We start from the raw sequence: 18,538 nt of genomic DNA, 5'->3' as shown, positions 1-18,538 counted from the left end.
CGGAAGACATTCCCTCCCACCATTTTTCTGGAGTAGTGTACTCTGAGAGACATTTACCCAGAGCCTCCCAGACCCCAGCACAGAGAGTGCCTCTCCCTAAGAAGGGCTCAGCAAATATAGTTTAGGGGTGAGTGGAATGGCACCTCCAAAGATGCACACACCCAGTTCCTGAGGCCTGTATATATGTTACATTGCATGGCAAAAGGGACTTTGGTGATGGAGTCGAGGTTACAGACCTTAAAACAGATTATTTTGGATTACCTGGGTAAGCCCAATCTAACGACACAAGACCTTAAAAGCAGAGAATGGGAAGAGATTCAGCAAAAGGTAGGAAGAAAGAGGCAGCATCATACAACTCAATATAAAAAAAAAAAAAAAATCCCATTAAAAATGGGCAAAAGACCCGAACAGACATTTTTCCAAAGAAGACATATTTATGGCTGACAGGTTCATGAAGAAAAGTTCAACATCACTCATCATCAGGGAACTGCAAATCAAAGCCGCAATGAGATAGCACCTCGCGACTGTTAGAATGGCTCATATCAAAAAGACAAGAGATGACAAGTCTTGGCGAGGATGTGGAGAAAAAGGAACCCTCGTGCCCTGTTGGTGGGAATGCAAACTAGTGCAGCCACTCTGGGAAACAGTATGGAGGTTCCCCCAGAAAGTTAAAAATAGAACTACCATAGGATCCAGCCATCCCGCTTCTGGGTATATATCTTAAGGAAATAAAATACCTCTACCAAAGAGATCTCTGCACTCCGTGTTCATGGCAGCAGCATTCACAGTAGCCAAGACATAGAAACAATCCCACTGTCCATCCACAGATGAATGGATAAAGAAAATGTATTATGCACACATGAATATTATTCAGCCTTTAAAAAAAAAAAGGAAATGTTGCCATTTGTGCCAATGTGGATGGGCCTTGAGGGCATTCTGCTAAATGAAATTAGACAGAAAAAGACAACTACTGTTCCATCTCACATGTGGGATCTAAAAAAAACGGAACTCCCAGAAACTGAGAGTAGATGGGTGGTTGCTGGGGGCTGGTGGGGGCAGGGGGAATGAGGAGATGTTGGTCAAAGGATACAAACTTACAGTTATAAGAGGAATGCATTCTGGGATGCAGTGTACAGTGGGGTGACCATAGTTAACAATACTGTATTGTATACTTGAAAGTGGCTAAGAGAGTAGATCTTAAATGTTCTCACTACACACACACACACACACACACACACATACACACGTGCTCAAACTCCTCCTCCTCTGGAAGTGAAAAGAAGGAACGAAAAATGAGTGCTTTTGTAGGCAGGATGGGATTCACACATGCGCAGACTAATGGTATCATTTTAAGAATGATCAGCAAAGGGGCCGAAACTTGCCAGAGAGGGTCTGGGACACACATCATCATCTTACAACTCTGATTTTGCAACGGAATGGCCTTTCCTGATTCTCTTCATGATGGCAATGGGGAAAAGTCTGGAGGAAATGCCATGGTAAATGTTGATGTTGCCAGGACTCTGCCTTTCATCTGGAAATGGCTTTCAGTTGAAAATTCCCTATGTGTTCCCAGCTAGCTCCTGGCTGTGCCTTAAGAAAGACAGTCTGCTCTGTTACAACTAGCAGTTTGGCCCAAGCCAGCGTCCTCTGGGTCCCAGGGTCCCAGCGTCCCAGGGTTCAATGGTTAGAATGTAAGATACAGAACTGTCTTGATGGAGGAAGCTATTATTATTAACAGAATGAATTCTATGCCTGGTGATGGGTATTAAAGAGGGCACGTTCTGCATGGAGCACTGGGTGTTATACACAAACAATGAATCATGGAACACTACACCAAAAACTAATGATGTAATGTATGGTGATTAACATAACATAAAAATTAAAAAAGAATGAATTCTATGGTGTCCATTCTCCCATTTCTTTCATAGTCCTAGAACCCCTGACTTTCAGCTGGGTGCGTGGCAGCCCAGAGTAAAGACCCCAGTTCCCAGGCTTCCCTGTAGTGAGGGATGGCCATGTGACTGCATTCAGACAAATGGGATGTTACCAACAATAATGTGCACAGCTTCTGGTTGTGTACTTAAAAGGAAGAGGCGGGACCTCCATTTCCCATTTCCCCTTCCTGCCGCTAGTAAGGCAGATGTGATAGCTGGATCTGGAGCAGTCATCTTAGACCATGAGGAGGAAGCCACAGGATGAGATAATACAGCAAGAACATAGAAGGAGGCTGCAATCCTGATGATTACGGAGCCACTATTCTACCTGGAACCCAGATTTAATGTGGCAGAGAAATAAACTTCTATGTTGTTTAAGCTTCTACAATGTGGGGGACACTTTGTTAGAGTAGCAGAATTCTCATATTCATATGGATATGTTTCTATATGTATGTATATGCCTACACACACTCACACACGGTCACACAGAGGACTGGAAGGACATACACCAACATGTTAGCCTAGTTAATTCTGGAGAAAGGGATTTCTGGTGATTTTTTTTTCTTCTTGACACTTTGCTGTACTCTGAATTTTTTTCTTTGAGTATGTGTTATCTCAAAACTCAATAAAAATGCAAGTCTAAAGAAAGGGAGGGTCCTATCAATAGAGCCTATTGCTTAAATCACCTTCATCTGCTTCATATGAGCTTCTATAGGTCACACACACACACACACACACACATACACTTAGATTTTATGGAATATTTGGCTTTGTTTCCTGTGGGTTACGGAACTTTTTTTTCAGGTGTTCTTTTTACTGAACAGAATCTTGAAGATGGTCCCATGTCCCTGTGTATAGGGTGACCTCGTTTCTCATACCCAGTACAAAGCACTTCCGGGCTGGGCATGCCAGGGTTTACAGAAGAGCTGCTGTTGGTGGACATCTGCATTGTGTCTGATTTTAAGCTACTGAAAACAACACAGCGATGAAAGTCCTCCGACCCGCCTCTCTAGACACTGGTGTGATGCTTTGGAGTCTAACAAACAAATGGGTTCTGATCTGGTTCCCCTGCTTATTTGCTGTGTGACCTCAGGCAATTTACTGTACATCTCTGCCTCTCTGTCTCCTTACCTGTATAATAGGGAAAGTAAAGAAGCTTGCCCCATAAAATCATTGTGAGGATAAGAACAACTGAAACTTATCACATGCGTACTGCATGCTGAGTACTTTTCCAAGTGCTTCCTGTGAGTTAACAAACTTAACGCTCACAAAAGGGTGATGTGAGGTCATGCTTAGACAGATGCCCTGAGAGCTTTCTACAAACTTCCAGCTTCTTTAATTTTTTTCACTTTTTTTTAATGATTGCTTTAGGCTTACCATGTACATCTTCACCTGTCAGAATCTACTTCTGATTTATACTACCTTGATGGCAGATACAGCAATGGTACTCCTATATAGCTGTATTCTTTCTCCCTCTTTGTACTATTCTTGTTATATACATTACATCGCACGTGTCACCAACCCCACAACATCCCTCTAGGAGTGCTTGCTAGCAAGAAGGAAGGGGAGGGGAAGGCAGAGGTAATTGTTGGTTAGATCACCTGCCTCCCCCCAAAACTGTCCCAGACTTAAGAGCTAACAGCAGCCCTCCCTCCAAAGAACTGAAGGAGGTCCTTGTCCCCCAGTTGCCATGCACACAGCCCATACTGGCTTACAAAGATCTGTCCTGCCCGTGCTCAAGACACCCTCCATTAGGGCCTCAACCTGCGGTAACACATTGCCCTTCTCTGAGGTTCCCCTTTGACATTGCAAATCCCATTCCCATCACCCCCTTCTCTCAGATGGGAAAACAAGAACATTCCCCGCCTCCTAGGCTGATTTGGAATATTAATAAATAACATTCATTGAGAGAATATTTACATGGATGCTTGCATTGAATCCCTAATGAAAAAGGGAATTGTCTTCTGGATGAGATGAATGAGGCTCAAGGAGGTTAAGTATCTGAACCAGATCACACAGCTGCTAAGTGATAGAGCTGGACTTTGAACCCAGACGATCTGGCCTCAGAGCCAACAGGTGTGATCACTCACCACACTGCTCCCCGGAGGTAGTCTCTAGAGGACCCATTTTGTCCTGGCAGCAGGAAATGTTTAACATCTCTAAGGGGAAATCATCCTATTTGTACCATTGCCAATTTCCACAGTGTAAATACTCTCCGTGTTGCGGATTTCAAGCTACAACTATGGTGTTGCTGAATGCAGCGTCGGCAAATATGCACATAATCAGCTCACCCGGGTTGGTGCAAGTCACCAGATGGAGCAGACTGAAAGCCTGAGGCAGGGATGAACAGGAAGTGGGCGAGGGAGAATGGAGGGTCTTTAAAGAGAGGTTGCCCGCTAACAGTTCACAGGGGCCTCCAGCAATCCATCGGAAGCACCGTGACTCCAGTCTGACAGGTGAGGACACTGGGCTCAGCGAGCCATGTGCATTTGTCCAACAGTTGCTGAGCACACACCCTGAGTGGGTCCTGGCCAGAAGGGACCAGTCCTGGGGATACGCAGATGACACAGGCCAGGTTCTAGCCTGCCTGATGGAGCTTGTGGGCTTACAGTGGACCCACAGACATGTACCCATGCCTCCCACGGGGTTTCCATTCAAGTTGGTAGCAGGACAGTTTAGAGTGTGGGTTCTGGTCCTAGACCCCTTGGCTTCAAGTCCAAACTCTACCATTCACTGGCTGTGTGACCTTGGGCTAGCTCCTTAACCTCTCAGTACCTCCGTTTCCCCATCTATAACAACAGTACCTACCCCAAAGCATTTCTAGAAGGATGATAGGAATGAATGCAGGTAAAGGGCTCAGAACTCTACTTATTATGATGCATAATAAATGTTCCATAAATGTTAGCTGTTTTTATTATGTAACTTCAGAAATGCAACTGTGTGTTCCCAGAGAGAGGGAGAGAGAGAGAGAAGGGAGAAGAACGTACATAGTGTGGGTGATTCTGCCCAGACATAAGCCCAGCAATGAGCAAGATGCGGAGGGCGTGGGCAGAATCCCGAACATCTGAGTGAGAGCTGAATGGAAAATCAGTTTGCAAACCTCTACAATCGCTGCCACACACTGACCGTCTTTATGTCCAGTGTGCTTATTACCGCAAAGGACTCGTTCAGAAAACTGTACTTTATGGGTGATTTAAAGGATTTTTTGGAGTTTTAGAAAATTGTCTATTTCTATCATTTTCTCCTCACATTAGAACCTAATGCCCATGTTAAACGCTCTCCCTGCAGTGACTATATTCAAAACGGTAAGGGCTAAAATAAATGGGTAAGGGTTTTCCAAAGGTTACTCCGCTGGTGGTTGGGGGAGCCAGACTGAGACCCCAGCCTGGGGATTCTCAATCTAGTGCTCTTCCTTCTTCAATCTGCGTCCTGGGGGACAGCCCTGACATTCTCCCCAGGACCCCAACCTCAGCTCCTGGCCCCTCTCTAAGTAAAGGGGAAGGGCAAGTCCAGAACTTGAACTCACCCTAGGAGGGTGTTTGGAGTGGGGGGGAGAGGGGATGTGGATGTGAACCCCAGCTAGTAGCTGGTTCTGTGTGACCTCCCTTGAGGCTCAGGCTCTACAGAGAAAGGTTGATACCTACATTGGTGTCCTGTGTGTGTGTGTGTGTGTGAGATGCACACAGCCGGTGCTCAAGGGCCTATCCCCCTCCCCTCAAGCCGGTGGTCGGCTCTGGGTGCAATGTAGCTTTGGGCCAGAAGGTGGCGCTGCAGCCCAAGAAGCGGAAATAGGGGGCAAGAAAAGGGTGTGCCTGGAAGGTGGATCTTTTGGGGTCTTGCAGAAGGCGGCTCCATTCAGAGTGGATGTAAGAGTCCAGGCCCCAGGAGTGCCTGCCCATGGCCACATAGGCAGCTACCCAGAGGCTCCCATATTTGTATGAACGGGAGGGAGGCCTCCCCATATGGCTTCTCCTTGAATCCTCACAAAAGCTCTATGGACAGTGCCAATATGATCCCATTTTACCCGTGAGGAAACTGAGCACAGAGAGGCAAAGTCACCGGCACCGGGTCACACAGCATGTCCATGGCAGAGCTAAGATTTGATCTTTGCCCATAATATTAAGAACCAGCCCTCATGTAATTCCTGCATGTGCTAATACTGTCCTAACCCTTCTGCGCATATTAAGTCATGAAATCCTCACCATAGCCCTATGAGGTATGTATTAGTATTTTTAGTCTCCTGTTACAGAAGAGGAAATAGAGGCACTAAGAGGTTAAACAAATTGCCCACGACCGCACACCCGGAACACGAGAGCTGTGCCCTAAACCAGGACACACGCCCCGCCCCGCCCCACCCCTGCGGGGAATGCACAGGGGCACACCCCCTTCCCACACGCATGCGCTTAGCCCGGGGGGCGCCAAACTGTACGAAGTACGAGGTCCCCCGGGTGCTATGAAGTGACGAGGACCACACCTGGCCTCGACACCACCCTCTCTGTCCTGGCCCCTCGGGAGCCACTCCTCCGTGTTAGGGAGAGACCTCCCCTCAGAAAGGCCCTAATAAACACCCTGCTTCCCCAAGGAGGCCTCCTACTCAAAGCCTCTTGTAGCCCCCCAGAGGCCATGGGGTCACCTCTCCCATGGCTGTTCCACCTATGCAGTGAGGGGCAGAAGGGAGGCAGGGAGACCAGTGGGGAGGCTCGGCAATGACCCAGGAGAGTACAGATGGTGGCCGTGGACCCGGGTGGTGGTTTTGGAGGTGCGAGGAAGTATTCGGATTCTGGATATGTGTTGAAGGGTGAAGTAACAGAATTTGATGAATCTGATGTGTGGGTGTGAGAGAAATTGTTATTATATGTAATAAAATGTATTACATACATTCCATAATAAGGTATTCATTGTCAGATGCTGTGTAACAAATTATCTCAAAACTTAACGACTTTCTCTGCAAACAAATACCCTGCAAGCTGAGGCAAGTCACCCGGTTTGGCTCTCCGCCCTTACACTTTCTCTTCCTTCTTCAGCTCACACCAAGCCCTGCCCTACACGCTGGGGATGCTGTGCAGAGCAAAACCCAAAGGCGCTTGTCCCGTAGAGCTCACCCCGTGGGGAACCGGACACTAACATGATATCAGAGGTGACAGAGTAGCTTTCACACCCGGGGACATCAGCAGGCAGCCCCAGGCCCCACCCAGCCCTTAGGCCTGCCACCTTAGCTCCTCACAGCATGATCTAAAAGCCTGCAAGAGTTTCCAGCACTTTAAAAAACAAGGAGACAACTTCGACATCTAGATTTACAGCTAGTTTTTGAAAAATTGGAAGCTCCGACCACGTGGGGCTGCTTCCCCTGCTGGCGGATGTCACCTGGATCCGGGCACCAGGCCCCACATGCCTCCGGCCTTGGCTGCTGGTGGTTCAGCTGAAGGAGCTGCTGTACCTAAGACTTCCCCGCCCCCAGGGGCAGCCACTCCAAAGCCTGGTCAAGGCGGGGGGAAGAGGCCTGACCTCCCTGTCTCACAGTGTGATACCTCTGAAGGGCTGTCCCAGCTGGAGCTCCTGATGGGACTGGGGACTGGCCGAGGCTGCTGTTGCAAATGCCTGACCCTGCTTCCCTCCCTCCCCTGAGATCCTAAGGGCACTCCCTGGAAAGCCACCTGCACTCAAACCTCTACCTTGCTGTTTCTTGCAGACCCCGAACTTCAAGATGGGCACGTGCCTGCCAGCTCCCCAGAGCCCCTGCCTTGCCCACCTGGCCCACCTGGCCTTGGAGTTTTGCAGCGCTGGTTATGTCCTGGCCTCCCACAGTGATAACAGAAGAAAGAGCTGACATTTCCGAGGCAGGGAGCACACATTATGGTGCGAGGCATCCTTTCTCGTTCAATCCTTGCGATAACCCTGTGATCATTACGTACCTATGTAAATGGCCAAGACAATTTTTTCATCTGACAATACTAGGCACTGCTGGGAATGTGAAATGGTACAGTCCCATTGGAAAAGTTCATCGGTTTCTCATAGAATTATAAATATACTTACACTATGACCCAGTAATTCCACTGTTAGATATCAACCCTAGAAAAAGGACAACTTATGTCCCCACAAAGACCTGTGTGCACAGGTTCATGGCACCATTATTTATAATCGTGCCAAATTGGAAATAACCCAAATGCCTTTCAACTGGTGAATGAGAAATAAGTCGCTGTGTATCCATACGCTGGAATACTACTTAGCAACGAAAAGGAACAGACTTCTGAGAAATGTAACATGAATGAATCCCAAATGCGTTATGCCGAGTGAAAGAAGCCAACTCGGGCACCTGGGTGGCTCAGTTGGTTAAACCACTGCCTTCGGCTCAGGTCATGATCCTGGAGTCCCGGGATCGAGTCCCGCATCGGACTCCCTGCTCAGCGGGGGGTCTGCTTCTCCCTCTGACCCTCCCCCTTCTCATGCTCTCTCTCTCTCTCTCATTCTCTCTCTCAAATAAATAAATAAATAAATAATAAAAAAGAAAGAAGCCGACTCAAAAGTCTACATACTGTGGGATCCCATTTATCTAACACTCTTGCAAAGGCAAAAGTACACAGGCAGAAAACAGGGCATGGTTGCCAAGTGCATTCATGTCTTAGAGCTACTAGAACAAAGTACCACAAACTGGATGGCTTAGAACAACAGAAATTTACTCTCTTACGGTTCCCAGGCCAAAAGTCTGAAATGAAGCTGTCTGCGTGGGGTTGTGCTCCCTCAAAAGGCTCCATGGGAAAAGCTGTTCCTTGCCTCTTCCAGCTTCTGGTGGCTCCAGCCAGTCCTTGGCTTGTGGCCACAACCCTCACTCTCTGCCTCCGTGGTCACCAGCCTCCCCCTCTGCTAGTTTGCCTCTCTGTCTCTCTCTCTTTTTTTTCAGTAAGCTCTTCGCCCAATGTGGGGCTGGAACTCACGACGCCAAGATCAGGAGTCGTGTGCTCTACCGACTGAGCCAGCTGGGGGCACCTGCCTCTATCCCATAAGGACCTAGGTGATGGCACTGAAGGTCCACCTGGATAATCCAGCCATCTCTTCACCTCAAGATCCTTCGTTTAATCACATCTGCAAAGATCCCTTTTCCAAATAAGGTAACATTTACAAAACTCAGGGACTAGAACTCTATGTCTTTGGATTTGGGGGGCCATTATTCAACCAGGGATTAGGGGAAAAGGGTATTGACCCCAAAAGCGCATGAGGGAACTTTCTGGGGCGAGGGAAATGTTCTGTATATCCGTTGTGGTGGTGGTTGCGTAAGTGAGACATTTGTCAGGACCCCCCAACGTGCCCCAGTTCTCAGCGGCAGCGCTGGGGATGAATGATTTAGGCTGGCGCCCAGGCCACTCTCAAGGTAATCAACACACTATTTATTATTGGGGGAGAAAATGAGGCGGGGGTGGGGGCTCTGGGCTTCGATGCTAATAATTAAGTAAAAAAGCTTGAAAGCAACAGGAATAAATGAGCTCCCCCTCCGCAGTGACATTTCACGATTCTACAATTCGACTTTCAGACTATGCTTCAGAATTCCGTGAGGCTGAAGATGCTGCCCACTTTGGAGCCCAGAGGGCAGTTGTCTGGGATGCTCTGGCTGGGAAGGGAGGGGAGGGGAGGGGAGGGGAGGGGAGGATGGGGATGGATGGAAATAACAACAGGGGGGAGGGCTCTGACCCCTCTCCCCACAGAGTACTGGCCCTGTCCCCAGGGACAAGGCCTCTGTCCCCTCCATTCACTCACCCCAGCTGAGGCCAGACGCCCCCACCAGAGGCCCCCCCACCTCCACCTCATTGTGTGAAGGGCTCAGATGGAGGGGCAGCCCATTAACCCCTTCCTGGCCTCATTGCTTCACTCTGCAGCTGTCGCACGGTGGCCTCAGGCCTGAGCCGGGAAGAGGACCCGGTAGTTAATCACAATTACAGCCAGAGTGTCAGCTGTGAAGCTGGCCTCCTCCATCGGCTGCCAGCCGGCCCCAGCCGAGGGGTGACCCGCATCAGCCCCACAGCAGGTTCTGAGACCTACGGAGGCAAAGACAGGACAGTCCCTTCCTGCTTCAGTCCTGGGGACTTCCCCCAAAGACCCCAGCAAGTTGTCTACCATCATCAGGCCCGCATCCAGTAGCTTTCAAACACGCCAAGCCTCGCACCTGCCCCCAGCACTCTGCCTGCTACTTACACGGTGGGGCCCTCATCTTGTCCATCTCCACTGAAACATCACCTCCTCCAAGAGGCCTTCCCTGACCACCCTGGCTAAGGTGATGCTGTTTCCAGTCACTCCCTGTCACACGCCCTGTTTCCATGTTTTGTTTTATTTTTCCAAAGTGCTCATCACTACCCAGAATTGTCTTAGGTGTTGACTGGTTTAGTGTGTATAAAGTTTCCTAGGGCTGAAGTCCCACATTACCACGAACTGGGTGGTTTAAGGCAACAGAAATTTATTCTCTCCTAGTTCTGAGGCGGGAAGTCCGACATCGGGGTGTCGGCAGGGCCTTGCTCTCTCTAAGGGCTCCAGGGGAGGATGCCTCCTAGCTCCTTGCCGGGCTTGCCCGTGGTCCTTGGTGTGCGTGGGCCTGTAGGCCCATCACTCCACTCTCTGGCTGCATCACCACCCGGAGTCCTCCCCGGACGTCCATGTCTGTGTCCAGATTTCCCTCCTCTCATAAAGACACCAGCCCATGGATTAGGGCCCACCCTCACCCAGCTTGACCTTATACTTTATACCTGCAAGGACCCCATTTCCGAAGGTCACATTCACAGGAACCAGGGGTTAGGACTTGGACATATCACATAATCCCACAATGGTGTGTTTTCTCTCTGTGTTCTAAGAGGTCCTGTTGGCCTTGTCATGAAACGTATTCTCTGGGCAGCAAACGCTTAATTTTAAAACAACACATTTTCATCAAAAACTAATGATGCAATGTATGGTGATTAACATAACAATAAAAATTTTAAAAACACACACAACACATTTTATCAAGGCCTCTGCCCTAGGCCGGAGCTGGGCCTGGGGAGAGAGGACTCTGTCAGCATCTCTGGGCGGGAGGAGCCCTCTATCTGGCAGAGAACAGACATGGAAGCAGGTTTGTCCCTAAAGATGGCTCCCATCTGTCTCTGGGGACCCAGGAGGCCAGCTCACAGCTAGCACCAATAAACATGGTGGTCTGGACCGATGAAGAAGGGGTGGGGCAGAGTGCAGCAGGACCAAGGGGGACAGGGGAACCCACTCAGACTGGAGACTGGGGAGAGCTTCGCCAGCAGCTGAGCCTTCCGGGACAGGAGCGGCTGAGGGCACAGCATGGGCACAAAGGACTGAGAGAGCCTGGAGCTGAGCTGTCTGTGGGTAGTGGCAAGTAGCTGGAGAGGGTACTGCTGGGGTGTGGGGGGGCAGGCAGGTGAGGCAGGGAGAGCTCAGAGTCTGAACTTTGCCCTGATGGCAAGGGGGGAGCCATCGAGGGATTTAAAGCAGGGGCTTGTCGATGTCAAATTTGCACATAACCGATCTCTTCCTTTTCAGTTTCTATTTACATAGTACATTCACCTGTGTCTTTCAGGGTCAACAGGTGCAACAGGATATGGAGAAAAGTCCCCCTCTTTCCCAGCCCCAGCCACCAGTTTCCCTGCCATAGGCAACCACTGTTACCAGCCTGTCCCAGAGAGTCTGTGCAGATACAAGCAAATTCCTTTTCATTGTAAACATAAAGGATAGCATCATTTACTCGCTGTTCTGCACCTTGCTTTTTAAAAAAATATTGAGGTGTAATTTACATACAGAGAAACACATTTGTGTAACCAACACCCAGTTGTGATACACAACATTTCCGGCTCCCCAAGTTTGTTCATGCCCCTTCCCAGTCAATCCCTCCATTCCCAGAGGAAGCCACTGATCTGGTTTCTGGTACCACCGCTTGACTCACTTCACCTATTCTAGAGTTTAATATAAATAGCATCATTGTAGCAAGTTGTTTTTTATGTCCAGCTTGTTTTTGCTCAGCATGCTTTGAGATTCTTCCTAGTTGTTGCATGCATCTGTAGTTCACTCATGTATCCTGCAGTGTAGTATCCCAAGATATGGATTCATCAATTTGCTTATCCATTCACTAGCTGATGGACAGTGGGCTGTCTCCAGTTGTTGTCTATTACAAACAACTGTTATGAACATTTGCGTATAAGTCCTAGTGGGGACATATATTTTTATTTGGTGTCGGGGGGAGCAGAAACCTAGAGACGAAGTTGCTGGGTCATGGGTAGGTGTATGTTTAACTTTATAAGAAACTGCTATTTTCCAAAGTGGGATGTGTGAAATACCATTTCATATCAGTGCATAGTGAGCTTGGTCATTTGTGTTCATGGCTGCATAGTGCTCCCTTTTACGGATGTCCCCAAATTTGTTTAACAAGTCCCCTATTGAACTTGTTTCCAGTTTTTTGCTGTCACCAACAATGCTGCAGTGAATAACCTTGTAGGTATGTCACATAGCTGTGCACCTGTAAGACACACTCCAAGAAGTGGAACTCTTGAGTGTGACAGAGACGGATGGTTATCCCCAATATCCAGGCTCCATTTCTTCCTTTGAAAGAGAACTCCAATTTTTATCTGGACACATGATGCCTGGAACCTCTCTTGTTCTTAGTGTGGCCATGTAATTAAGTTCTGACCGATAGAATATAAGTAAAAGGATCATATGTGACTTCCTTCCCTTCTTGACCCTTTTCTCCTTTCTGATGACTGGAAGGCTCTCCATCTGGGATGCAGATGTGATGGCTGGTGTTTGAGCAGCCATATTGGGCCATGAAATGGCAGTCATATACTGAAGATGGTGAAATAACAAGACAGGAGTCCAGTTCCCCAAACTATGGAGCACCATGCCAGCACTAGACTGCCTACCTTCAGACTTTATTGACGTGAAAGAGAAACGCCTCTACTTTGTTTAAACAATTATTATTAAGGGTTTTCTGTCACAGCCACTGGGTTATAAATCTTGTGCATTATAACTTTGAAAAGTAGTGCCACATGATTTTGCTTTTAGAAAGGCCGTTTTGGGGAATAGAGTGCAGGCAGACTGAAAAGCAAATTGAAGGGAGACATGGAAACAACGGGACAGTGGTCATGGGGGGATAATGATAAGGTCTGAATCCATATGGGAGCAATTTAGATGGGGGTGGAGGCAGCCAAATTCTCCCCAAACCTAAAGGAGAGAATGATAAACTGGAAATGGTCTGACAGGTGTTCCCAGGCCACACCACCCACAGCCCACACTTTCATCTGACCCCAGCCCACTTATCTACCTCATTGCCCACCTCCACCCTTGCACAGTGAGTTCCAGAATCCTCCCCCAGCAAGCTGCTCTTCCCAGAGTGCACCTTACTTGATCTTTGTGCAACCGCTCTGCACCTGCTGAACCCTTTTCCCGCAAGGCCCTCATCTCCTATGCCCCTCCACTCCCTCACCTGGCTAGTTGCCACTCTTCACTCAGGTCTTATCTGAAACTGGGCCTCCTCCAGTAAGCCCTCCAGGATTCCCTCCTCTCCCGAAGGTCCTCCTCTGGGCCCCGCATCCCGCGATGCTGCCCTCACTCTAGCATTTGTCAGGCTGCATTATAATTGTCTCTAAGTCAGCCTGCAGCACTAGGCTGAGAGCCTCCCGCTGGTGAGAATGGCAACCAGGAGTTGCTCAGCCCAGGACCGGGCATTTAAAAAAACTGTGCCCCACTTGCCGCAGGGCCCTGTTCTCAGCACTTCGCTCTTACAATGCTCCGCCGAGCAACACAGTGAATGGGCGAGCGAGTGAACTAATGAATGAGGGAGGGAACGAATGAGTGAGGTACCCACCAGGGGGCGATGGCGCTTTGCCACGGAGCCCCGGGCTGCCGAGACTGGGAAAGGCCGCTTTCCCACCGCCCCCTCCCGTTCGGGTCTCGCCACCCCACCCCAGCCCACCCCCAACCCCACGAGGGAATCGCCGGGCCCCGCCCGCCCCCTTCCCTCCTCAGATAATTAACTCGAACCAATAAAACGCTGATTGCGGCGCCTTTGTACGCGCCGCCTTGGCATTGTCATGGAAAACGGGGTCCCCTCCCCATCCGGGCTGCCCGCCCCTCCCCGGCCCCCGCAGCTGGCCCGTAGTCGGCCGGAGCCACCTGGACGGGACCAGGGGACCCCGAGCCGTCGGGCGCCCCGTCCATCTGCTCCCCGCCCCCACCCGCACCGTCAGCTGCGGACCCGGCCCAGCCCGGGAGGCCGGCGAGAGCGCCCTGCGAAGCCAGCACCCCTTCCTCCCGCTCACCCCGCGGGACCCCAGGGGGGCCGGCGTCCGGGATCCCCGCCTGCAAGCCTGGGATCTGTCCCCAGAGATGGCGGGGCCGGAGGGGTGTTCATGGTCCCAAATAATAACGATGACGCGAAGCCAAAGAGTACGGGGCGGGGGGAGGGGGGGAAACCGGTGGGAAAGACCACCCCCCATTCCTAGTCCCTGGGACAAGCTGCCAGAATCTACCAGACGCTGTATACGTACATATATGACTATATTTTAGAGAGCATACAGGAAGAGAGTAACAGAGGAAGACAAGTTGCGGGTCACCAATGTAAACAGTGCAGTGGGTTCTATAGGACTGTTCCCCCTTCATCCTCACACCCCCGCACTGTGACTGAGTTGGGGGGCCAGTATTTCTCCAGAGAGCTTTCCTACATGCACACTTATAAATCAATGTATCCATACTTGTACGTACAAATGCATTTATACTTACAAACGTCTGCACACCACAAATGCACATACATACATATATGGACCTACATGGGATCACCCCCCCACTTCTCAGGTATGGGCTGCTTTATTTTACTTGACAAGTGATAGGCTAGAGATGTTTCCGTGGCATGGTTATTAACACAACAACAGGGCCATAGGCCCTTTCTGCTGGCCCCCACCCCCACCCACTTCAGCCTGTGTGGGATCTGCTCTCTGGCCAGTGTTGTCCCAGACTATCAGTTGTGGGCGAGGGCTCTGCCCTGGGTCCCTGTGCGAAGGGGACAGTGGGGTCTGTGTGTCCTTCTAAGGAACCTATGAGCTCTGTGAGCTGCCCTTCAGCAGAGAGAAGCCGAATCATAATAATAGTAGTGGTAGTGGTGGTAATAACAGCTGTAAAGAAAAATATCCAAGACAGAGACATAAGACAAAAGGAAGTCAGTGTGCCCTTTCAAGGTCATTCTAAGACACTGTCTGACCAGCCTGACTGGGTCACCTGATTCTCTAGGAGACGTACCTTTGTTTGGCTTTGCTGTTTATTATTGATCAGACTTCCTACTCGGTGAAGTTATACTTTAACTTATAAAAGATGCACAGTTGCAAATCATTTTGTCCTGAACTAAAAATAAGTCTAAAGCTTATGGTTTTGTCACCCTGTAAGACATTAACCAGTCTTGTACCTAATTTGCCATCTTGCCCTCCATTGAACCATCCTGCTGGTTCTCTCATTCATGAGTTAAATAAACCTTTGACACATGCTCACTATATCTGCATAAGAGTCGCATTTCAAACTTTCTGAAAGGAATATTTTGACTAAGTTAACCCTTTTGGAAGGCACCATCCTCTTTGCTTCACGTGGAAGGAGGGGCTGAAAAGTGCTCAGGGTGAGACAGACCTGGGAGTGAATTCTTCCTTCCACCACTCACCGGCTGTGAGACTTCAAGCAAGCCTTTATTAAGCACCAACTGTGTATCAGGTCCATTCACATTGTCATCTCGTATTCAACTCAAATTGCACAAGAACGCTGCAAGATGAGATTTGCCTACATTTCTCCGGTTTTGTGCATGTCCCTCGGGCACATCCCTTTCCTCGCTGAGCCTCCGGGTTTCCGGCTGTAAGATGGGGTTGGTAATAGCGGTCTCCCAGGCCTGCGTGAAGATGTAGTGTGACATGCTTGAGAAGGCAGCTCCATCAGGAATGCATCTTGTTACTTGTGCTTCAGCTAATGGGATGCTCAGGAAGGGGGAGTCACGTACCCAAAGTCACAAGGTCCCAAAGCCTGGGCCGTCACTCCTGCGGCTTTAGTCACTTAAAATCCCAGAGCCTCCATTTCCACATCTGTGAAATGGGAATAATAAAGCCAAGAGGAGCTGTGGCCAGAGGAAAGCAGATCTGCCTGGCAGCGGGGTTGGCAAACTGTTCACTTTGTGGTCGGGTGACACTCTAGAATGTGCTGGTTTCACGTCAGGGTCATCTGTTGAGATACTTTTTGGTTCTTGCTTTTAGAACTGGGGTCTGAGAGGAGAGGTATTTTTCTGTCTTCCGTCCCCAGTTCAGCGAGCATTTGGGCCCCGAGCTCTGGGCACTTGCTGGGACATCCTCGGCAGCTTCTCTGTGTGTCCGGGGTTTCTCTCCTGAGATGGACCCCACCCAGGTGCAGGGTCAATGGTGGCCGATCCCAGACCTCAGGCTTGGACGTTGTGTTTGTTCTCTGGGGCTGCTGTAACAACATACCACAAACTGGCTTAAGACCACAGAAACTTATGCTCTCACAGTTCTGGAAGCTGGAGGTCTGAAATCAAGGTGTCATGGGGCCCTGTGGGGATTGCCAACAATCCTTGGTACTCCAGCTTGTAGGCCCGTCACTCCAATCTCTCCCTGTCACCACATGGCGTCCTCCCTGGACGTCTGTGTCTGTGTCCAGATTTCCCCGTTCTCATAAGGACGCTAGTCGTCGGACTAGGATCTACCCTCATCCAGTATGACTTCACCTTCACTTTATTACATCTGCAAAGACACTATTTCTAAATATTTTCTAAACAAGGTCCCATTCTGAGGTTTCAGGTGGACATGAGTAGGGGAGGGGAGGAACGTTATTCAATCCAGTAGAGACAGCGAGCGTCTCCCTGAGCTCCTGAAGGGAGCCAACCTGCCTCACATTTTCTGGATTGCAAAAGATCCCAGGATCCCTGTGTTTCATCCCTCTGGATGAACAATATTAGGCACCTAGCCATCCTGTCCACAAGGAGCTAGGAGTTGCACTTCTTCTGATCAGACAAATAAAGCACCTGCGTGCTGGGGCGCACTGGCGAGTGCCCTCCGCCCTTGTCTCTCCGCTCAAAGCCATGTACAAAGGTGCCGGGCTCTGAGATGCCAGCGGGCCAACCTCCCCTCTGTGGTCTGTACTTGACTCATCTGTCCAATGGACACAAAGAGTACGATTGCACTTATCTGAATTTTGAGAACAAGTAAACTGTACAGTGATAAAAATCAGAATAGTATACACCAGAAACTAATGTGACATGGTGTGTCAACTATACTTCAATGAAAAAAATCAGAAGAGTGGTTACCTGGGGGATGGGCAGGAGGGAGTGTGGTGCCTGGGAACGTTCTTCATCTGCATCTGGATGGTAGTCACACAGGAGTGTTCTTGCATAAAAATTCATTGAATTGCACACATTAGATGTGTGTACTCCAGGTACCTTATTATATTTTATATCTTACAAGTCAGGTAGGCAGGCAGGTAGGAAGGAAGAAAGAGAAGCCAAGGGAAGGAGGGAAGATGAGCACAGTGCCGCTCGGCAGGCCTGGCCCCCAGCACCAAGTGCAGATGCCTGCGTCCAGGCCTTTCTGCAAACGGCAGGCAGAGGGGCACCAGGGCCTGGCCTTGGCAGCAGAGACAGAACGGAAGAGTGGTGGCAGGCATGCTCCTTCTTCGCCCTCCCACCCCAGGCCTCCACGTTGGAAGACAGAAAAGTGGGGCTTCCGAGTCACAGGTACCCGCTGTGTGACTTCAGCACGGTCCTTGCCTTCTCTGGGCCTCGGGCTTCTCACCTGGAAAATAAGGGCAATCCTCTTAAAGAACTGTGAAGCCTGAGCCACTGGCTGAACCGCCCGGAGCACGGAGCCTGCTGCTCTTCCCAGCGTCGCCCCGCACGAGGAGGGAGGCCCCCCGTGTCTGAGACCAGCCCCGCCGGCCTACCAGCTGAGAGGTAGCGGAGGATCGCCGGCTTCACGTCGTGGACCAGGACTCATCTTGTTTCCTCCTCAGTAAAATGCCTTCCCTCCTGCAGGTGTCCTTTCCTCCACCCAGCCCATCTCGAGCGATTTCCTCCACTTTTCTGTGACTCGGTTTGCTCATCTCTAAAATGGGGAATGATACCGGTCCCTGCCCTGTCCGGTGGCTGTCAAGATGCAAGGACTTCGCACTCACAGCAAGGACTGCAACAAAGCAAGGGCTCAGGAGAGGGGATACGGCTGTCCATGCCTACCCGCTGGCTGCACTCCCGCCGCGTGGTGGGCACCGTGCCGGGCACCAGGGGGCCCCCGGGGGGCTGGGCACACCCTTCCTGCAGGGCCACGCAGGTGGATGACAAGGGCATCCCAGAGCACCCTGCCTCCCGAGGCCGCTGCCTGCCAGGCCGAGCATCTCGGCTGTACCCGGGCCAGATGCACGGTTCTGCCAAATGCGCCAAGAGAGACTGTCACTCGGAGGCACAAAGGCAGCTCCTCGCGCTCGTGGTGGGCGGGGCCCGGGGAAGAGCTCCAACCACCTGGCTCGGCAACTGCTCCTGGGGCGGCCTGGCCCCGAGCCTGGGCCCCCCTCCTCTCTGCACAGTGAAAGGATGGGGCAGCGGG

At 50.3% G+C, this 18,538-nt stretch overlaps 1 long non-coding RNA gene across 2 annotated transcripts in view; it reads right to left on the bottom strand.

The window, feature by feature from the left end:
- Positions 1-18,538, bottom strand: part of LOC118554353 (uncharacterized) — a 120,301-nt gene that overhangs the window by 34,449 nt on the left and 67,314 nt on the right. Inside the window, exons 7-8 of one of the 2 annotated variants that reach the window (XR_013441999.1) lie at positions 17,251-17,734; positions 15,607-16,400 (exon numbers count right to left, since the gene is read on the bottom strand). This is a non-coding gene — a long non-coding RNA (uncharacterized LOC118554353). Of the gene's footprint in view, positions 1-14,453; positions 16,401-17,250; positions 17,735-18,538 lie in introns of those variants that run through there. The other variant, XR_004926445.2, reaches the window with a different exon arrangement.

Source organism: Halichoerus grypus, chromosome 10, assembly GCF_964656455.1.
Source record: "Halichoerus grypus chromosome 10, mHalGry1.hap1.1, whole genome shotgun sequence".
NCBI lineage: Eukaryota > Metazoa > Chordata > Mammalia > Carnivora > Phocidae > Halichoerus > Halichoerus grypus.
Note: the sequence above shows the minus strand (reverse complement) of the source record. Positions and strands in the feature narration are given on the sequence as shown.